Here is a 23,368-nt window from a genome sequence, read left to right as displayed (position 1 = left end):
GGGTTTTATTTAGTTAAGATCCAGAGATGCTGAGTTTGATCTTTACTTCCAATGACTCATCCAGGGTCGTGCTGTTCCCAAAGCACATGTGAAACTGCGTTTAGTTCTTGCGCTCGGCCTACAGCCGATTGGGACACAGGAGACCTGGGTTATAGACCCAGAGACTTTAAGGCCAGAAGGGACCATCCTGATCATCTCATCTGGCTTCCTGCACATCCCAAGCCACAGAACCTCACCCACCCCCTCCTGTGATAGACTCCTGACCTCCGGAACTCTAAATATCCAAGCTAACCTGAACTTTCGCAGATAGACCCGATCCTTAGCTGGTATGAGAGTCTTCCAGGAAAGCTAATACAACAGAATTGTTATTGTCCTTCCAGTGTGGTGCTGGAGGCTTTCCCTGCGGTGCAGCTGGCGTTCCCCCTCTGTCCCTAAATTATGGCATGCCCCTGATTGCAGCTTTCTGGAGGCAAGTTAAAAGCTGCAACAGCATTTCCCTTTAAAGCAACATAACGTCCTTTCCCCTCAACCTACAGGGGTTATGGAAAGAGCCGACCGGGAATTTTCCATTGTAATGACTTCACTATGGTGACATTTCTTTTAAATAGGACTGTACCAGGGCTGTCCTTAGGGTTTATGCAGCCCTACGCAGTGCTATTGAACTGGTGTACGTATGCCCAATGGCAGCCTGGGAAAGGGATGATGATTTTTCAGAGGTGAGATTTTATAATTTTCAACAACACACTAATGAAATATTTTAACGCAAATTTTAAGCAGCTATCCTGGAGACTGGCACGCCACATTTAGAAAGGGGCAGTCCATACCTGGTGTTTGCAAATGCCTGTTAAATGGTTTTGTCACCACTTGAATGGCTCTTTCACAGGTTCTGCTAATAGCTCTGTCAGGCTACTGCTGCCTGATGCCAGCCCAGGCAAACCACTCATCTTCCCGGAAGGCAAGCCTGCTGGGGCCAGGGGTAGGGTGCTGGGAGTGGCGTTAACTTCACTAGCGCGTGGTTCACCTATTGCACCATCGGGAGCACTTGGGATGGCTGAAAGAGAGATGGTAAATCTTGCTCTGAAGGTGCGGCGTGTGGGAGTCGCTGCAGACCATGACGCCATTTGGAGGAACCTCAGGTGCTGAAGGTCGTCATCCAGTTCATAGGGGGCAATGCTCCGCAGCATAAAACCCACCCCGACTTGCCATCCTCACTGGCAACCTCATGCACTGGGGCCTTAATAAGCAATTAGGAGAGAGGCCAAGGACTGCCACAAGCAGGCTGAGATTTTCACATCGAATTTGTGAGTCTGGGTGACTCTATGCTTGGGGTGACCAACGTGAGGCCTTGAATGGACCTGATTTCCCAAGCTCAGGTGCTCATCATTTTCCAAAAATTAAGGAATCCTAAGTAAGGAGGTCCCCAAAATGAAGATGCACAACATCCCTGGGCAATCCTGAAAATAGTGGCTAGAGAATGTACTGCCTTCCTTCCTCTTAGATCAGGTCCTTTGATTTCCAGTCAAAGCAATGGGGTGGCAGGGCAGCATTGGGGCAGCCGGCAGCGGATGTTTGGCCACTACACTCGCTAGATTGAAGCTAGCTCAGGTATGTCTACCAAATTGCAGCCACAGCCTCTGATCGCTGTGTGGATATGTCCCATGCTGTTCCTGACCTTTGGAGGAGAAAGATTAATTCTCTAGGGCCAGCACCTGTACCTCACCTTCGATTCTCTTTGATTATCGAAAAAGAAGAGCATGTTCAGTGAGCAGTTCTACAGTTCTGAGAACATCTTGGGATCATCAGTATAAAACTATTAGCTGGATGGGCAGAAATAACCAAACCTTAGCCTCTGCCTGCCTCTAGATTTGAATATGATAAATGGGAACCAGCCCCTTTAAAATGTTATCAAAACTATTCATTACATTAGAGATTAGATAAAAGTCAATTTGTGGCTTTCAGGGTAAACATTTGCTCTTATTGGAAATTAATTGTTTTATCTCTCGCTAGCAGCATAGCAGGCTGCTTTTATAAATGCATTATCAGCTCCATAATGAGGCAATAAAGGCTTTTTCCTCTAGGTTTCCTATCCAAGCAGCCTTCTTGCAATTTGGTCACTGATTTCTTCTCCCAGATGGAATAGGTTATGCACAGTGCACAGCAAGTGTGTTAATACCAACTTCAAACTAATCAAATAAAAATTACGTCAGGCAAATCCCACAGAACAGCTAGAGTATATCAATGATCTTTAGTTATTGGGCAAAGTTTTTTTTTTTAAACAGACACTATCCCTTTACATTTCAAGGGCCCAGTAAGACAAAGCTGGGGGGAGGAACTATGGATGCTGCTGGCCACCTTGCACAAGTAAGGCGCCTGTGTTGGTGCTCGGCATGGGCTGGAATCCATGCAACTACAATCCATGCCCCTGCCCTGAGCTCCCCTATCCCTACTCCCTGCCCTGAGCCCCCCACATTCCATCCCACACTTACATTTCTTAGAGGTACTGTCACAACCTTCAGCCTCCTGCCGTGGGGCTAGGGTTGCTAGGTGTTCGGTGTTGGCTTGGACAGTCCGTTATTTGCAGCTTCTGTCTGGTAAAAAAAAAAAAAAAACCAGAAAATACCAGACATGTAAAATGTCCGGTATTTTCTGTTTTTCTTGGTTGTGACATTCTTCTCCTGCTGTGTCTGGGGGATGGTGGGAATGTGAGGATTTAAAGGGGCCATGACTCTTTTTTTGGTGTATGGCTTTTTTTTTTGCTCAACCAATTTTTTCCCCGCCATGTTCGGTATTTTTTGTGAAAGTATCTGGCAACCCTACCTGGGGCAAAACAACTATACCTATAAGAAATTTAAGTAACTTTCACCCCTGGATCTGCCCTGAGACTGACATTCACTCTCACAATCCTCTGCAGACAAGGTGACAGGCTCTTCCCTGAAGCATCAGAGCTGAGGGACAGCTGGTGAGGCCCAGCTTAGCTAGTTCCTAAATACAGCTGAAATCTCTATTGCTGGGATAGGTGCAGGGGCAGCCTGAGGAGGGCTGCAGCAGCTGGCGCCTCAGGCGGAACGTGCGATCGGTGCCCCCGCCTGTACGGCTGTCAATGGCGTGATGTCATTGTGACGTAGTGTTGGTACCTTGAGGGTTGCTGGGCTTGGGCTGTGGGTGACCCCCACTAGTTACTGTCTGTACCACGGCCCAGTAGAGTAGCTGATGGGACAGGGAAGTAACCTGTTCGACCAGTTACCTCCCAGGGAGAGGAACAAAGGAAGGTGGACTGCCGCCCCTGGCTGGGGGGCAGGGCTGGAAGAGAGCGGTAGTTTCTGTCTGGGAAGCAGGGGAGAAGGAGCTAGGGAGGGGGCTGGGATTGTAGGGCCACCCCCCATCTCAAGGGAGGGCACTGAGGCCTCCTAGCCCCAGTTCCTGTAACCAGATTACATCTGTGCTGTGCTGTATCCTGGAGAAGCAATAAACTCCCTCTATTCTACTGCCTGGTGGAGTCTGTTCGTGCCACTACAGGGGTGCAGGAGATGGGGAAACCCCAATGCGCCGTCACACTCTGGCGCCCCCGCCTGTACAGCCATCAATGGCGTGACATCATCATCAGGTGCCCCGTTGACGGCTCAGCCTAGGCGACGGCTGAGTCGGCCTATACTCACGGGCCGCCCCTGCATAGGTGGAAGAGCCTCAGGAAAGGGCCAGAGCCAGGGCCAGGGCCAAGGCCAGGCAGAACTTTCCTAGGGGCCGGAAACAGGCCTGCATCTCAGGACACTGGAACTACACGACACACAGACACAAAGCCACGCGTGGGCTTTAGTGGGGTAGAAGAGCAATGGTCAAGGGACATTTGCCTGTTGGACTTTCACACCACAGTGTAGGGAATTGAGTTAATGGACTTTGTCAGCATGGGAGAGTGTTTTATTTATCATCATCCATGTAGCATGTTGCTGTATTTTCCCTAAGATGCTGCTGGGTGCCCATCCCTCTTGCCAGCTTTCCTTGTTTCGGTGCTTGTGAGTGGGTAAGGGTTGCCTGTTATGGACACTCTGGAAAGATGTGTCATGAGCCCAATATTCCGGAATCCTATTTTGTTAATTTTGAGAGGGACTCCTCGCTGTTTGAATCCAGTCCTTGTTGCCGCGAGAATCACTTGAGCAGAGAGTTACAGTGATACCATTTGAGAGCGATTCACCCCATGCTGAGTATGAATGCACCACTTAAGCCAGCCAAATAGGGCTTATGCAGGATCCCAGGGGAGCATCAGCCTTCCGCCGTACCTCTGCATAGCAACGAATAAGCACACACTGAACCTTTGGAATAACATCGCAGGGGCTTTCGGATTCAGGCCAGACCCGAACTCGGGCCACTGAAAACAGAGACTAACAATCAGTGTTTGTTACCCAATCCCCAGCACACAGACCTTGGAAAGCAAGTTTGAAAGCTCAGGCTTCATGACCACCCAGAAAGACAAACCAATCTGATTTGATTTCCAAAGAGCAGATGTCACCTGATATTTACTTGGCAAAAATTGCGGTTCCTTCGCTGCTGTTATGTTAGGGCCGTTTCTAGTAAGCGCATAGGAATGAGGCTCGCTCTCAATGAACAGATGGCAGACCACACGATGCGAAGCTGGGTTCATGTGGCTGTGGTTACTCACAAAAGGATTACGGGTTTTAATGCATTCAGAAAAGAAGACATCTGAAGCTAATTATCTACTGTATTGTGGAATAGTCACTGTGGCCCCAGTAGATATCTGGATCTGTTCTGGGTGCTGTACAGACATGCAGGTATACCTCGGTAGTTCGAATTAGAGATCCTAATTTGAACTACCTACTCCATGCCGCATGTAGCTGCGGGCACGGAGTTCGGACTAAGGGACATTTAAAAATGGCGGCGCCCGGGAAGATGGAAATGAAGCCTGGGATATTTAAATCCCGGGCTTCATTTGCAACTTTGAATGCCTACATTAGCCTCCCTAGTTCGAACTAGGGGGCTAGTGTAGACATACCCATATAATAGTAAGCATCAGAGTTGCCTTACAAGAAGGTATAAACTGCATTGAAACACCCACCCCATAAACAGCTCAAGAGAACACCTTGAATAAATAGTGTTTGCTTATTAACATTGAAACTGATGGGTTGCAATGGGCCTTAAGGAACACAAGCACTCACCCAGTCTATTATGTGACTTGCATTCTCCCCACACCCCTTTCTCAAACATGCACCCTGACACATCACCTTTGTTGGGATAGTACGGCAAAATACTTGGTGAGAAATCAGAAGCACTGCCCTATGCTCCCACTGCCTGGCCAAGAAAGAAAAAGAAGAAAATGTAAACAAATAATGAAATAAACAAAGGGGTTGTGTTCTCTGAGAGGCCAGTCTCCAGTTTTTGCTCCTGGGACAGTATGAACCAGCCAGCTAAAGGGGGAGAAGAAGGCAAATAAATGTCTAACAGTCTGCAGTGACTGTTCCAGCAGAGCAGTGTGGGAGGGGGAGCAAGCAGCCATCTTAACCCCCTGCAACCAGGGCGAGAAAGGGCATAGTTGGCTTGGAGGAAGCCCTCACGCAGCCAAAGGAGTATGCAAGCACAGAGCCAGCAGAGGGCACTCGCATGCAGATAGTACATCGTTTAAAACAAAAAGAGGGAGAGAATTTCCCCCTGGAAAAGGCTTCTGGGGGCGTGAAGTCCTACAAGGGAACAGAGAAAAGAGCTTTTTATGAGCAATGTTGGTGAATGTCACAATATCTGCCAATCGTGGGTCATTCAACCATTTTGAGCGTCAGAGGGGTAGCTAAGTTAGTCTGTAACAGGAAAAACTTAAAAAACAACAAATAGTCTGGTAGCACTTTAAAGACTAACATAACACATAGATGGTATCGTGAGCTTTTGTGGGCACAGCCCACTTCTTCAGATGACCGATCATCTGAAGAAGTGGGCTGTGCCCACAAAAGCTCACGATACCATCTACATTTTGAGCTTGCAACTCAAAATTTGTAGCTGGAAACTCCATTTGGGATGGGCGCATTTCAACCTTGCTGATAGAGACGGGTCTGAAGGTTTATGAACTGCTGTCTCAGAACATTTTTTCCTCCCCCATGGATGGGTACAGACACATGCCGATTTCACCAGTCACATGGGGAAGTGGTGAGTCAGTAGCACAGTTTGTTGCTGTTTTAAGGAAGATATCAGAGAAATGTCAGTTTGGACAAACATTAAGTGATGCTTGGTATGGCCGATGTGTCTCGGGATTATGCAGTGGCCAGATCCAGAAGAAGTTTTTGACTGTATCAGTGTTTAAATTCAAGAATACTGCCGAAGCAGCAATTGTAATAGAGAGCACAGGGAAGGATTTTCTGGACGTTAGGGTGAACTAAGACAGATAATCACAGGAATGTTCCATATGGATGGCATAAACCACACACAGTGAGAATCACCGAATCATAGAATACTAGAATTGGAAGGAACCTTGAGAGGTCATCAAGTCCAGTCCCCTGCCCTCACAATTTTTCTCCCTCCTCCTTTTAGGTACTTGAAAACTGCTATAATATCCCCTCTCAGGCTTCTCTTTTCCAAACTAAACAAACACACTTCTTTCAGTCTTCTCTCATAGGTCATATTTTTTAGACCTTTAACATTTTTGTTGCTCTTCTCTGGACCCTCTCCAATTTCTTCACATCTTTCTTGAAATGTGGTGCCCAGAACAGGAGACAATATTCCAATTGAGGCCTAATCAGTGCAGAGTAGAGTGGAAGAATCACTTCTCATGTCTTGCTCACAATATTCCTGTTAATCCTATAATCATGTTGGCTTATTTTGCAACAGTGTCACACTGTTGACTCATATTTAGCTTGTGGTCCACTATGATCCTTAGATTCCTTTCTGCAGTACTCCTTCCTAGACAGTCACTTCTAATTCTATATGTGTGAAACTGACTGTTCCTTCCTAAGTGGAGCACTGTGCATTTGTCCTTATTGAACTTTATCCTATTCACCCCAAACCATTCCTCCAGTTGTCCAGATCATTTTGAATGATGACCCTATACTCCAAAGCACATGCAACAAGGACTGATGGGTACAAAAGTGCGGGAAAGTGCCAGAAGACAGGACACATCGCTGTGACCCGTCACACAGTTCAACAACCAGCAACACAGAATAACTACATCCCAGAAAACACCTATAAAGACCACACCGAAGAAAGGACTGAAGCTGGGAATTCATAATGTGGAAAAAGACAAGAGCTCTAGTGCCACTGACCAGGAGGACCAAGCACTACACGTGTTATTGGAAGCTGGAGTCAGAGATTGCATCTGGGTTATACCCTTGATCAAAGGAGCTCCTACAAGAATGGAGCTTGGTACTAGAACTGCTGTTTCACTGATAGCATCTATCTCTCACCAAATTTTGTCACAAGTTCCCCTGGAAAAAATATTCCACAGTTTTGATTAGATGGACAATCCGTCATTTTACCCTTCCATGTGCCTGAAGAAAAGTATGAACCATTATTTGACACATCTTGGCTTGAGTTGCTCAAGGTGAATTGGGCCAAGATTAAGATGATCACAAAAGTACCTTGAAATCTTCAAGAAATACTGGCCAGACACTTCAAAGTTTTTGAAATAGAACTTGGACAGGTAAGCCAAGCGAAGTTAACTTAACAGCTGGCCCACAGTTGTGCCTTTTGCTCTGACACCTCTGGTGGAAGCTGTTACTAGCGAACATCCAAATCTTGTTACTGGATTCATGTAGTAAGTGGTCTAGATTTACTGTGCAAGGGATCAGGAAGGATGGCTTAGTCTGAATTTGTGGAGCTTTCAAAGTGACACTGAATCCAGTTTCATGTGCCACCCAGTATCCACTTGCTGTTATTGAAGATTTACTTGCTGCTCTCAATGGTGGACATTGTTTCCGTAAATTGGATTTGCTCAGTGCATATCTACAAATGGAGACAGATCTGGCATCTCACAAATATCTCACAATCAAGAGGATCATCTTCCAAATTTGGATACTGTCTTGCAACATTTGGTAGACCATGGACTGGAGGGTAAGTTGAGAGAAATTAGAGTTTTTCAAACCTTCAGTTGAATACCTTGGACATATAATTGATGCCACAGGCTGAAGGAAATTGCTGCAGAAAGAGAAGGTGGTTTTTGAAGCACAGCTGTCAGGGAACATGACACAGGTCTGTCCATTTTTAGAACGGCTTAGCTACTGTGGTACATTTCTGCCTAATCTGACGACATTTCACGCAAACTGTTACAAGTAAGGAGAGAAATACAAATAGACTGAAGAGTGAGTGTGCATTTAAGGAAGCAAAGAAAATGTTGACACTAGCTGAAGTTCTTACACACTTTGATGCTTCACTGACATTGCAATTGGCTTTGATGCTTCACTATGTGGAACAGGTGCCATTCTCACCCATGTTTGGCATGGAGAAACCAATGGCCTTTGCATCACAGATACTGACTGCTCCTGAGGACAACTATGAACTAACAGAGCGAGAAGCTCTCAGCATTATCCTTAGAATTTGGAAGTTCCATATTTATCAGTAGGGTAGACATTTTTCCCAGCTGCTAGATCATCACCTGTTACTTTCCATTTTGGGGCTAAAACATGGAATTATATGCAATAACAGGCAAAGCTGCCTTTAGCTCATTACTGTACTATTTGATTCTGTAAAGGGACTCTGCACAGCAATGCTGATGGGCTGTTGCACATGCAGTGCCCTAGTTCTTATCAACCCAAGAAACAGCAAATGAAGTGTTCTACACGGTATTGCAAGGCACAGCTCCGGAGCAAAAGACTCCCCAGTTTACACAGTTTGTGTCATCACATCATAGGGTTGGAATAGACCTCAGGAGGTCATTGAGTCCAACCCTCTGCTAAAAGCAGGACCAATCCCAACTAAATCATCACAGAAAGGACTTTGTCAAGCTGGGATTTAAAAACCTCCGGGGATGGGATTCCACCACCTCCCTAGGTAACCCGTTCCAGTGCTTCACCACTCTCCTAGTAAATAGTTTTTTCCTAATAACCAACCTAGACCTCCCTCACTGCAACTTGAGACCATTGCTCCTTGTTCTGTCACAAGTGAGAAAAGCTTGGCTCCGTCCTTTTTGGAACCTTCCTTCAGGAAGTTGAAGGCTGCTATCAAATCCCCCCTCACTCTTCTCTTCTGCAGACTAAACAAGCCCAAATCCTTCAGCCTCTCCTCATAAGTCACGTGCCCCAGTCCCCTCACCATTTGTGTTGCCCTCTTCTGGACTTTCTCTGGTGCATCCACTTCCTTTCTGTGTCACGTCAGTGTGAATTACATATGAGTAACAGTTGCATCTTGTAAGGAATGCGCGTGATCATTCCAAAATCACTTCACTCTACGGCAGTGGTCACCAACCAGTAGATTGGGATCTACAGGTAGATCTTGGAACCTCTGACAGGTGATCCCAACTGGCTTGGCTGGGAAGCTATCAAGCGCTGGCACTTCAGTTGCCCCTCCACCCACTGTCATGCTGCTCTTGCCCTCTGCCGTGGAGTGGCGGGGGGGGGGGAGGAGGAGAAATTGGAGAGCTGATGTCAGAGTGTCCCTCCACCCCCCACTTCTGTACCCCATCTCCACACAGGGAGAAAGGGATGGAGGGAGCGTGGCTATGCAAATCTCTGTCACGCTCACACACAGTGTGTGTCTCTGTCATTCTCACAAACACAAGGGCTACGTCTACACTGGCCCCTTTTCCGGAAGGGGCATGTAAATTTCACTAGTCATCGTAGGGAAATCCGCGGGGGATTTAAATATCCCCCGCGGCATTTAAATAAAAATGTCCGCCGCTTTTTTCCGGCTTTTAAAAAAGCCGGAAAAGAGCGTCTAGACTGGCCCCGATCCTCCGGAAAAAGTGCCCTTTTCCGGAGGGTCTTATTCCTACTTTGAACAGGGGCAACTGAAGTGCCAGCGCTTGATAGCTTCCCAGCCAAGCCAGTTGGGATCACCTGTCAGAGGTTCCAAGATCTACCTGTAGATCCCAATCTACTGGTTGGTGACCACTTTGAAGTAGGAATAAGACCCTCCGGAAAAGGGCACTTTTTCCGGCGGATCGGGGCCAGTCTAGACGCTCTTTTCCGGCTTTTTTAAAAGCCGGAAAAAAGCGGCGGACATTTTTATTTAAATGCCGCGGGGGATATTTAAATCCCCCGCGGATTTCCCTACGACGACTAGTGAAATTTACATGCCCCTTCCGGAAAAGGGGCCAGTGTAGACGTAGCCACAATGTCCTGTACTCTCATCTCCCGACCCAACACATATGTGGGGGGTTGTTGTTACTTCCGTTACTACTTGCTAAGTGGGTTATTTTTGGTCTCTGACTGGTCTGCACATTTCATAATTTTCATCTCTCCCTTAGTTCTAAAATGCCTAACCGGTCGCGGCTGGAGGAATTATCCCTATGGGAATTGCTGCTCCTGGACGTGGCTGGCATGTCCCTATAGCCCCTGAGAAAGGCAGAGCAGGAGTCTCCACACGCTGCCCAAGCCTGCAGACACCACTCCTGCAGCTCCCATTGATCAGTAACAGGGAACCGTGGCCGGTAAAAGCTGTGGGCTCAGTGCCTGTAGATGAGGGGCAGCACATGGCGCCATGGAGCCATTGCTGTACATAACAGCTGCTTTCAGGAGTGGTGCAGGGCCAGGGCAGGAGTAAGCCTGCCTTAACCCCACTGCTCCACCACCTGGAAGCTGTCTCAGTTAAACGGTGCCCAGCCAGAGCCTGCTTCCTGAACCCCTGTCACAGCCCTGAACCTCCTCCTGCCCCAGACGTGAGTCTCCCTGCACCCAAACTCCTTCCCAGAGCTTGCACCCTGAAACCCCTCCTGGACCCCAATGCCCTACCCTGGACTAAGCCCAGAGCCTCTTCCACACTCTGAACCCTTTGGCCCAAGACTAGAGCCTGCACTCCAATCCCCTACCCCAGCTTGGTGAAACTGAATGAGGTTCAAGGAAGAAGGTAGATGGACTGAGCAAGGTGAGGCCTCAAAGATTGGGTGGAGCAGAGGCGGGACCTCAGAGGGGGAGGGAAGGAAGTGGGGTAAAGGTATTTGGATTTGAGGTAGATCTTACATTGCACTTAAGTTGAAAAAGTGATTAAAAGTGATTTGTGGTTAAGAAGGTTGGAGACCACTGCTCTAAGGTTTTGGAAGCTCTTGATGAAGATCATTTGGGCATTGCATGGATAAAGGCCAGAACCCAGAGTCATTTCTGGTGGCTAGAGATCAACAAAGATATTGAGAGGAAGGTGAAATGCAATAGTACGAGTCTGCAAATTCAGCATGATCCTGGCCCCACTTGTCTACACCATTGGAGGTGGCCTCATACTCCTTGGGCATGTGGACTTTTCTGGACTTTTGGAAGGTTAGATGTTTTTGGTCCTAGTTGATGGACATGCTGAACTTTTGCAGAATGACTTCTCCTGCAGCCACTAAGACCACTGGACATCTTATACCTTGTTTAACCAGTTTGGTTTACTGTTACACAGAGTGAGTGACAATGGACCTCAGTTCTGTTCTGAAAAATTTCAGAAGTGCCTAGCTTCAAATTAAATTCAGCATGTATGCTCTGGTCCATACTATCCTGCAGAACACTAAGCAGAATAGATTAGCAGAACGCTTTGTTAATAAGCATGCCTTAAAAGCTAACACATCTATTTTAAGTCATCATTAGATTCTGTACAGTTCTTAATAAACTTAAAAAACAACAAATAGTCTGGTAGCACTTTTGTGGGCACAGCTCATGATACCATCTACATGTTTTGTTAGACTTTAAAGTCATACCAGACTATTTGTTGTTTTTTAAGTTTATCCTGTACAGACTAACCCGGCTACCCCCTGAAGCTTTTGTACAGTTCTTCTACAGAAACTTATTTCATGCTACTATCTAGCAGCCTCTTGCAGTTCTTTCCTTGAAGTGATCTTTGCATGTCTGTTGGGACCTGTTACATCCTGGCATTGCTTCACATGTAGCCAAATACCAAGTGATGCAAACTGATAGATGACGTGAGAGTTATAATTGTTCTTTTCAAGTCAGAGACATAGTGCAGACTTGCAACTATGATTGTGGAACAAAATGTGTACCTGTAAAACTTGTAAAATGCACAGAACCTGTTTCGTTTGTGGTAAAATTATCTGACGGTATTTTATGGAAATGACACATGGACCAGCTGCAGCCTTCACAAGTACTGGAGTCCAAGGATGTTTCAGGAGGAATGACAAGTCCTCTTATTGAACCTTATTCTGTTACAACTTCTAATTTTCATAAGTTGATGGAAGGATCTTTGGTACCAGATCTAATTGATTCCATACCTGATCCAGCTGATTCCTAGCCACTGACTGTTCCTGTTGTTCAGGACACTGACCCATCAATGTCACCCTGACAGAGTGCCAAAACTAGATGTGCACCTGAATGTTCAGGAAATAATTTTGAGATAAGTAAAATGGAAACCTTGGACTGAGCTGTCGATGGATGGATCTCATCTTCTATGACGCCTTTGGTGAGCAACTAAACCAATCCATGATCGGCGCAGCTGATTACAGATGTCACATAAAAAGCCGCCAACTGCAGGCGCTGTATGTTCTTTTTGGATCCTCTGCTTTTCCTGCAATGCCTAGATACACTGACTCTCAAAGCAATTAAGAGCCTGTACAATGGTTTGTCGCCAGGACAATCTGTCCTGAACTAGAATCTCCAGATCATTGGGAGATATGCCTCGTGACTTCATATTGGCCTTTTAGATGTCTTTATAGTGCTTATATTGACCACCGATAGAGCGCTTTCCATGAGCAAGCTGGCCATAGAAGACCATCTTTGGTATCCGTGTATCATCCATCCTATAACATGACCAATCCAGTGAAACTGTTCATAAGCATTGCTTCCATGCCCATGATACCACACAGCTTAAGATCCTCTGTATTAGGAATTTTGTCCCACTAGTTCACATGGGCAATCTTCCTCAGACAATGCATATGGACCTGATCGAGCTTCAAAACATGGCGATGATATATTGTCCATGATTCCGAGCCATACAGCAGGACATTCAGGACAACGGCCCGATAAACCGCTATCTTGGTATGGAGTTTAATACTATGGTCATTCCATAGGCGTTTGGGGTGGCTGGCGGCTTGCTCCATGCACGTGGCCATGCACTCCATCTCCGAGGTGAGGGAGGAACACGTGGCCTCGTGCTGGTTTGCCAGCTGGTACCACGTGGCCTTCTGCTGCTCCTGGTCAGCCCGACACTTCTGCCGGCCAGTGGCCTGCTCCTGATGCTCGTTGTCGATCCCCCGGACGAGGGACTGGAGGCAGGCCATCTGCTCCTGCAGCAGGTCCTCGTGGGTTCTCTTCCTCCAGTGGATCCCGTGGATTTGGGAGGATGGCCTGGGAGATGGTGGACGTGCCACACTCACAGCTGGTCTAGCTGTGAAGAAAAGTTACAAGGGCAGTCATCCCAGGACACACTGTGTATGAAGTCTAGCCCTAACCTCTGAACGGACACCGAAGGTTTCAGTTCAGATGATGTCAATGTGCTTTAGGTAAGGCCATATGTTGCCTACACAGCAGGCACTCTCTTGCAGGGGCACAGATGTCCAGGGCAGCATCGCTACACCCATGGCCTGGGGACAAGCAGGCATGGGATGGGAAGGTGTTGGCTTGGCCAGGAGTCTGCAGGGGAGATGGGGCCGCTCAGCTTCCTCCTCTGTCTCACGCACACTGGGTCTGACACTGACAGCGCCCCACAGAGCGAGAACTTATATCCTTGCCTGCTGGAGAGGTGTGGTTATTGGAGGAGGCATGTATGACCAATTTCAGCTCTCACCCTTCTTTCTTTCTATAAATAAATCCTTAGATGTTAAATACCAACGGACTGCTAACAACCTGGTAAAATCAAGACACATAGTAAAATCATGCAAGTCAGCAACATGGAAACCATCTCTTATTGATGGGTCACTTCTTTCCCCACAAGAGACTTATTTATACTGTAGTAGAAAGAGCTGGGCCTAATTTCCCATTCAAGAGGAGAGTTTGGATAGTGACCAAGCAGGAGATGCCCAGCTGAGCTGAAAGCCCTGCAGAGAGGACAGAGGAGCAGCATAGACAGAGTGATCTAAAATTAAATTCCACAAGCCCTTTCCGTTTTAATAATTACAAGTAAAGCAAATGCCAACTCTAGGCCCTGAGTTTTATTTACATGTCACAGAACTCTGGCAGTGCAAAGGGCCATAATGAGGTCACAAACCTGGTCTACTCCCAGGTTCCGGGCACTTTACATGGCCAGATAGGTGTGAAGGGGCCTTGGGGTAAATGGGCCCCTTGCATTTTAGCCTGGCGGGTTCCTTAAAAGAGATGATCAACTGGATTGTTCTTTAGGGGCACGACTTTGCTCACTGGTGCAGCCAGCCCATGTGACAGGGCTGAGTAGCGGGGCAATGTGCAGGGCTGGGAAAAGGGAAAGAATCCTTTTTCCATTCCTACCGCAGACCTCATGAGTTTCCCCTCTTCAGGGGTTGGGCACCCGCGGCGGCCCTGCATGCAGAGAATCCCTTCAATCCGCTGAACTCCACGCCCCACCCAAATCCTGCCATGCACCAGAGGGCTCTGCTGGAACAGGGCTTGTGCCTGCAGAAGATGGGACCTTTGACAGAAGGTTTATTTCCCCCACCATGTTAAATACAATCCCCACGTTTCAATGTGTATAATTCCAGCAGTGCACATGGACGGCAGACAAATAACAGACAGCTCATGAGAAGGTTGGGGTGAACAGGCTCACCTGCCTCTTCCCTAAACTTTTGGTCATTGCTAGAACTGGACTCGTATCTGTTTGAGTCTCCATTCCAGGCAGTGCACTGGCTTGAGAAAAGTGTCATGCAAGGCTGCTATAGCCATCCCATGGCTGCCTCTGGATTCCAAACACTCGCACTACCATTAAGTCCTGGGTCCGCCCCTGAAACCAGTGGAAGTTTACCATTATGTCACTGGAAGCAGAATCAGGACATTTCTAGCTGCCTGTGCATTAGCATCTTTGCCCATCTCGGTCCTTCTATTACCTCTTCCCGCTGCACCAATTCAACGTTAAGCTCTTTGGGATGAGGGCTGTCTGTTGTGTGTCTGGGGCAGTACCAAACAGTGTTTGAATAAACAGTAACACTAAGCTCAAAGGAAGGCATGTGTCTCTTGGTGGCTGGATGAGATGTGTTCTTTGTCCACATGGCTTATCTAGCAACATCAGGTTCACCTGACACACATGAGATCAATACAGCTTTATTGCTGTCATTAAGTGCATGGGTGTGTGGCAAACATGCACTGTGTTTCCATGCTGTATTGTTTTATTAAATGACACAATTCCTCCATACGCACAGGAATTCCTTCTACAAACGTCATTAGCCCTTTCATTAACACACTCCCAGATAAAACAGCAAGGCTGTGTCTAGACTGAATCCCTTTTCCGTAAAAGGGATGCAAATTAGACACATCGCAATTGCAAATGAAGCGGGGATTTAAATCCCCCCCACTTCATTTGCATAAACATGGCTGCCGCTTTTTTCCGGCTCGGAGCTTTGCTGGAAAAAAGCGCCAGTCTAGACAGGGATCTTTCGGAAAATAAAGCCTTTTCCGAAAGATCCCTTATTCCTCTTAAAAAAAGAGAAAAGGCTTTATTTTCCGAAAGATCCCTGTCTAGACTGGCGCTTTTTTCTGGCAAAGCTCCGAGCTGGAAAAAAGCGGCAGCCATGTTTATGCAAATGAAGCAGGGGGGATTTAAATCCCCGCTTCATTTGCAATTGCGATGTGTCTAATTTGCATCCCTTTTACGGAAAAGGGATGCAGTCTAGACACAGCCCACTTGCTCTGGGAGGCAACAAACAAGGCCAGATCCATCCAGGATGTTGGAAGGTGTAACTCCAGTTACATTTACCCCTGCTACACTAAGGATGGATTTGGCCCTTTGTTTCCCATGCACAGTGCTTTTTTTGTCAAACAAAAAAAAAGATGCCGGTATTCCAGGGGAAAAGTTGATGAGCAGAGCAACAAAAAACCAAAAACAAAACAAAACAAATAAACAAACAAAAAGGCAATGGGGCTGGCATTGCCCTTTTAAGAGACCCTTTAAGATATCTAAGATATCTAGCCCAGCCAGCTGTTGCCCATTTTCATTACCGAGGTGCCGGTACGCTCAGTTCTTTCCAGGTAAGCTCTGATTGGAGGTGTCGATATTGCATCCTGGGCAGTACCATAACAAAAAAAGCACTGCCCATGCATGTCTGAAACTGAAGGGTGTGGGTGTGTGTGGCTTGCGAGGCATTTGGGGAAGGGGGAGGAAGGAGACAGCGTGGGAGCATTCCCTGTATTATGAGTGCATTTGTGACACTTAGGAATTAACTTCAAGTGACAAAGTAGCCACTGATCTTTTTTTCTGGAGCATGGGAGAAGTTCTAGAGATTTACCCATTGGTTTCCAGTGTCTGCTCTGCACTGGAGGCGTCAACACAAAATATGGATGTTAGAAAGCTCTGAGGGTTGGGTCACTACTGGACCAAAAGGCTTAGTTTAGCAGATGCTCTTGAGGAGAATTTGTGGACCCAGTTTTATAAGATCATTGATGTACTTGGCAGGGCCGTAACAAGGGTGAGATGAGTAAAACACTTGCATTGGGCACATAGCTGAGGGGGCGTAGAAAAATAATATAGAAAACTAATTATTTTAAGACAAGAGCTATTAAGCTGTCTTCGCTCGTGCCTCGCTCCACATCAGTGCCCCTGCCCACGCTGAGGATGGTCAACGTCAACCATTCCTTAGGGGAGCAACAAGGTCATATTTTATTCCACTCAGAGAAAGACCTTACCTTATGAATTCCAAATGGAAATGACCTTCTGGGGCAGAGTTTCTTAAACGACGAAAACTCGCCAGGAGAGCAAATTAAAAGATGTTGACAGAAATGGGAAAATGGCTAGTGAGAAATGCACTGAACGCTGAAAATGCACCAATAGCTGAACCTTCCGATGACAGTATCAGCAGCGGCTGACTTGGGGACACCCAGGCGTCCCCAAGAGCAGCTGGGATGCTGCCGGGTTGGTCTTGCCGCGCCAAGGGTTGGTGCTACCGGACCAACCCAGCAGCACTCCAGTTGCTCTGCCCCAGGAGTCCCCGATTCAGCTGCTGCTGAAACTGACCAGCAGCAGCTGAATCAGGGATGCCTGGGGCAGATCCGGACTATTGGAAGGGGGGGGCTATGAGGGGTCTGGGGTGGCATCCCCCCCACCCCACCCCACCCCACCCCAGACCCCTCATAACCCCTCCTTCCGATAGTCCGGCATATCTGATAATCCGGCACCCCCTGAGTCCTAAAGGTGCCGGATTATCGGAAGTTTACTGTACTCTGAAATGCCCAAAGCAGAGATCTCCCATCATCTTGAAGCTAACTAAGACAGGTAAGTTAAGACTGTCATCAGTTTTCAGGTCTCAGAGACAATCAGTGCAGGGCATGCTAAAAGTTTCTTTGTGAAACACATGCCTAGTGCTGCAATTTCTTGGCAAAGGCACTGTGGAGAAACAAAGGAATTCAGTCTCCAGGGGTATCCACTCAGAACCATTCATTTAAAAACACACAAGGCAGAAAGAACACTGTTGAATGAGGTTATGTCTGGTTTCCCTAGGAGATCTGAAAAGTGACTTACATTCAAAAGCACAAGATTGATCTATATTCTCCATCCTCTAGTATAAATTCTCTATATAATGGTTACTCAACTTTGGAAATCCCAGGATCCACAATGATACACACAGAACATGCCGAGGGCCGCAACTTAAGTGTGGTTGCATATAAATGCAAATAGCAGAGGTATCCCGGAAAAACCCTGCTGCATTCAGGGAACGCATTTGCTCTTCCGCTTTTTTTTGCGGAAGAGCAAACATGCTCTTTTGGGGAGCCCTGTATACCTCTTTCTATGAGGAATGAGGGCTCCTCCGAAAGAGGAGGCTTTTCTGCCTTTTGGCCCCATCTAAATGGGGCCAAATGGCGGAAAAGCCTCTTCTGGAAAAGCAATCGGAAAAAGCTACACAAATTGCGGCATGAGATATCAAACAGAATGAGGAGCAGATAAAGCGCACACAGCTACCCGTTACAGACCTGGGACCACGTTCTGGCCTCACCTCTGGCTGCATCACACCCCTCCAGCAATGCAAAGCAACCAGAAAGCTGTTTTGCTTGTCTGCTAGGGAATCCATTTGCATTACAGTAACCCTGGGTGCAGTGGATTCAGGAGAGCAGCAGTGTGCTGTCTCCCTCCTGGACGCTACTGCACACCAGGGATAGCTGGGGAGCGGGCACCTATCTTTTCCTCCCGAGAACTGCCCTGGCTCAGCCAGCCCCAGAACCTGGGTGCTGCACAGGTGAGATTACAGACACCTTTCCCCACTCCAGTGTTCCCTCTAATTTCCATTTATGTGCAGAATAAAATTTATTCTGTGTGCCAAGGCGTGGACAGATGTGCACCACCAGTAGACACATATGCTGCCAACTGTGGGTGCTCTGCTTATCGGTGTTCTCCTGGATGGCCGCCCACACGCACAGCTTACAAGCGACACTGCTCCACTCCCATGTTGAGCGTAGGTAGGGCACAGCTCAGAATCTGGGCACAGATCTACATCCTCCAGGCATATGGGTTGCCACATCCCCAGTGCTGAACATTTAGTATTGCACATAGAGCAGCGGTTGCAACCCCCTTGGGTCACGGCTGTCTTCCTGGCGGTCACAGTGCTTTGATCTGGATTGGCTGGTATTTTCTTTTCCTGGCTTGGTGATCCTGGGCATGGCAGGTGGGGGGAGTGGCAGGGGAGCGGACTGGAGCTTTAAATGAAAGGGGCTGCAACAAAATGTTCCCGGGTTTTTTTTTTCTTTTTTTGCTCAACAAAAATGTTCCCAGCTTCGGGGGTCGCGAATGAAAAAAAGTTGAGCACCACAGCAGATGTATGCATCACACAGGGCATTTCCTGATGAAGAAGCCCTGCCTCAGTTTCACTTGGGTTAACTGGGACACTCAGAGCCCGGGAGACGCTTGCCATTTGTGGGGAGAGAACAACACCTATTTTAAATGAAGCAGAGAAATGCTCAATTGACTTACCCCAAGTCCTTCCATGGAAGGATCTGGGAACAGAACCAGGAGTCCTTCTTAGCAGGCCTTTACTCTAACCACTTTGCAGCCCAGACATGGGAAAGGCAAAGCTACCTCCATGCAGCCCTTGATCCCAAAGCGATGCCCAAACCACCAGGCCACAACCCTCTCTCTTGCTGGAGTTGGCTCACACATTGCAAGACATGGTATAATCACAATAGGCTTCTTTCTGGTACAGAGCCTGGCCAGGCTGGGGTATCCTCAGGTTCCATTGGTATCAGTGATTAAGGACCTTTGTTTCTGGCTGGGTAATTCTTCCCCTGCCTCCAGTTTCTTTTGTATAAATCTCATGTTGACAGTTCTGGTGAGAGAGTTTAGTTCTTTGACAGCCAGGCCATCCATTCCCATGTGCAGAATATGCAGCTGTATAGGGCACCCCAAAATTTGGGGCACTCCTGGGTCTTAATGTCCACCCACCCACCTTTTCCTTTCCCTGTTCTATGGCTCTGCTTCCTCTGGAGAGGATCTAGTTAACTTAAAAGTGAAAAACCCTGCCAGAGCTATTAGCAGAACACTGATCCCATGAAAGAGCCATTCAAGTGGTAATGAAACCATTTAACAGGCATTTGTCAAGCCCAGGTATGTGCTGTCAGTTTCTGAATTTACTGTAATAGAAATGTAGCCATGTTAGTCTGGTCTAGCTGAAACAAAAGACAGGACAATGTAGTACTTTAAAGACTAACAAAATGGTTAATTAGGTGATGAGCTTTCCTGGGCCAGACCCACTTCCTCAGATCAAATTGAGTTTCTCTACAGGGCTTGAGTTTAACATTTGCCTTAAAACTATGTCAGTAGTGAGATGCTGAAGATCCCATCATCCTCCCCCACCCCAACTGCTGTTGGACATAGGGGCACCAGTAAAATAGTACTAGGTAGGGCCCCATAAATCCTAAGCACAGCCCTGTTGACAGCTCAAGAGACTGAAGATCTTGTATCCAGAACAGATCTAACCTGGGCATCAGCAAAGCAAGCTCCTCCCACACTGCCCAGCTCTGGGGAGGTGGGTTAAAGCAACTCCACCCTCACCCCTTGGCTAAAGCTGCGGGTAAGCGGGGGACATGAGACAGATACTCGAAGAAGGAGCGGGTCACAAAAGGGAAACAGATTTTGCACCCCAAAAGTATTTGTTTTGTTTCAAAATTTTCAACCAAAAATTTCAAGTATTTGTTTATAGATGTTTTATTTATATTACACATGAACCGCTGTTTGAGGCAAACGTGAGTGCCAGGAAGCACAATGGACCGGGACGCTGCTTCCCACCACTTACGTTGGCCATGAACGGCGATTCGTGGCCAACCAGAGCTGCGATCCTCTGATACCTGCTGAGGCTCAAGTAAATATGGAGGTGAGGGAGAAATAAAAATATGGAGAAATATTTTTAACATTTCAATATGAAAAAAATCAAACATTTCATTTTTTTTGGTGGGGAAAGGTGTCCAATCTTTTTTTCTCCCTTTTTTGCATTGCAAAGAGAGATAGGAAAAAGTAAAAATGAAAAAAAAAAATCTGTATCTTGTATTTACCACTGAAAGAGAATGACTTTTTTCCATTTCTGTTTTTTTGTTTTCAAAATAAACTTTTTGGAAGAAAACTTATTCTTAAAGTTTCTATTTTTTCTAAACACCATGGCTACGTCTAGACTAGCATGATTTTCCGCAAATGCTTTTAACGGAAAAGTTTTTCCATTAAAAGAGTTTGCGGAAAAGAGCGTCTAGATTGGCACGGATGCTTTTCCGCAAAAGCACTTTTTGCAGAAAAGCGTCCGTGCCAATTTAGACGTGGTTTTGCGCAAGAAAGCCCTGATCACCATGTAACCCCTCCTGTTGGCTAGCCCAGTGGGAGGTTATTCAGCATAGGGGAAGCTTGTGACTTGAGGGTCAGGCACAACAGGGAGGCAAGATCAAATCAGTATCTTAGTTGCCTATATACAAATGCAAGAAGTATGGGTAATAAGCAGGAAGAACTGGAATTGCTAACAAATAAATACAACTATGATATCATTGGTATTACAGGAACCTGGTGGGATGGGACGCACGATTGGAATGTTGGTATGGAAGGGTACGGCTTGCTCAGGAAGGACAGACAGGGAAAAAAGGGAGGAGGGGTTGCCTTGTATATTAAAAATGTACACACTTGGACTGAAGTGGAGATGAACGTAGGAGATAGCTGTGTAGAGAGTCTCTGGGTTAAGCTAAAAGGGGTAAAAAATGAGGGTGATGTCATGCTAGGAGTCTACTACAGGCCACCTAGCCAGGTGGAAGAGGTGGATGAGGCCTTTTTTAAACAATTAACAAAACTATCCAAAGCCCAAGATTTGGTGGTGATGGGGGACTTCAACTATCTAGACATATGTTGGGAAACTAACACAGCGGGGCACAGGCTATCCAATAAGTTTCTGGACTGCATTGGAGACAACTTTCTGTTTCAGAAGGTTGAAAAAGCTACCAGAGGAGAAGCTGTTCTGGATTTGATTTTAACAAATAGGGAGGAACTATTTGAGAACTTGAAAGTGGAAGACAGTATGGGGGACAGTGATCACGAAATAATAGAGTTCATGATCTTAAGGAAAGGTAGAAGGGAGACCAGCACAATCGAGGTAATGGATTTCAGGAAGGCAGATTTTGATAAGCTCAGAGAACTTGTAGGTAAGGTCCCATGGGAAGCAAGACTGAAGGGAAAAACAACTGAGGAGAGTTGGAAGTATTTCAAAGGGACGTTGTTAAGGGCCCAAAAGCAAACAATTCCGCTGTGTAGGAAAGATAGAAAATATGGCAAAAGACCAGCTTGGCTTAACAAGGAGATCTTGCATGATCTCAAAATAAAAAAGGAGTCATATAAAAAATGGAAACTAGGATAAATAACAAAGGATGAATATAGGCAAGCAACACAGGAATGCAGGGGCAAGATTAGAAAGGCAAAGGCACAAAATGAGATCAAACTAGCTACAGGCATAAAGGGAAACAAGAAGACCTTTTATAAATACATTAAAAGCAAGAGGAAGACCAAGGACAGGGTAGGCCCACTGCTTAGTGAGGAGGGAGAAGCAGTAACAGGAAACTTGGAAATGGCAGAGATGCTCAATGACTTCTTTGTTTTGGTCTTCACCGAGAAGTCTGGAGGTGTGCCTAACGTAGTGAATACAAGCAGAGAGAGGGTAAGTTTAGAAGATAGGATACACAAAGAACAAGTTAAAAATCACTTAGGAAAGTTAGATGTCAGCAAGTCACCAGGTCCTGATGAAATGCATCCCAGGATACTCAAGGAGCTGATAGAGGAGGTATCTGAGCCTTTAGCTATGATCTTTGAAAAATCATGGAAGACGAGAGATTCCAGAAGACTGGAAAAGGGCAAATATTGTGCCCATCTATAAAAAGGGGAATAAGAACAACCCAGGAAACTACAGACCGGTCAGTTTAATGTCTGTCCCAGGGAAGATAATGGAGCAGGTAATTAAGGAAATCATATGCAGACACTTGGAAGGTAATAAAGTGATAGGGAATAGCCAGCATGGGTTTGTGAAGAACAAGTCATGCCAAACTAATCTGATAGCTTTCTTTGATAGGATAACGAGCCTTGTGGATAAGGGAGAAGTGGTGGTTGTCATATACCTAGACTTTAGTAAGGCATTTGATACGGTCTCGCATGATATTCTTATTGATAAACTAGGCAAATATAACTTAGATAGGGTCATGATAAGGTGGGTGCATAATTGGCTGGATAACCGTAGTCAGAGAGTTGTTGTTAATGGTGCTAAATCCTGCTGGAAAGGGATAACAAGTGGAGTTCCGCAAGGGTCTGTTTTGGGACCCGTACTGTTCAATATCTTCATCAATGATGTAGATATTGGGATAGAGAGTACGCTTATTAAGTTTGCAGATGATACCAAACTGGGTGGGGTTGCAACTTCTTTGGAGGATAGAGACATAATTCAAAATGACCTTAGCAAGTTAGAGAAATGGTCAGAGGTAAACAGGATGAAGTTTAATAAAGAGAAATGCAAAGTGCTCCACTTAGGAAGGAACAATCAGTTCCATACATACAAGATGGGAAGCGACTGTCTAGGAAGGAGCATGGCGGAAAGGGATCTAGGGGTCAGAGTGGACCACAAGTTGAATATGAGTCAACAGTGTGATGCTGTTGCAAAAAAAGCAAATATGATTCTAGGTTGTAT

General features: G+C 46.5%; 1 protein-coding gene across 1 annotated transcript in view; it reads right to left on the bottom strand.

The window, feature by feature from the left end:
- The window catches only part of P2RY6 (pyrimidinergic receptor P2Y6), a 204,689-nt gene that overhangs the window by 161,048 nt on the left and 20,273 nt on the right, over positions 1-23,368 (bottom strand). Inside the window, exon 2 of the mRNA XM_075919552.1 lies at positions 2,487-2,588. The gene's annotated coding sequence lies outside the window, so the exon portion shown is untranslated. The remainder of the gene's footprint in view (positions 1-2,486; positions 2,589-23,368) is intronic.

This window comes from Pelodiscus sinensis, chromosome 1 (assembly GCF_049634645.1).
Source record: "Pelodiscus sinensis isolate JC-2024 chromosome 1, ASM4963464v1, whole genome shotgun sequence".
NCBI classification, from domain to species: domain Eukaryota; kingdom Metazoa; phylum Chordata; order Testudines; family Trionychidae; genus Pelodiscus; species Pelodiscus sinensis.
The sequence above is the reverse complement of the archived record's forward strand: the minus strand, read 5'-3'. Positions and strand labels throughout refer to the sequence as shown.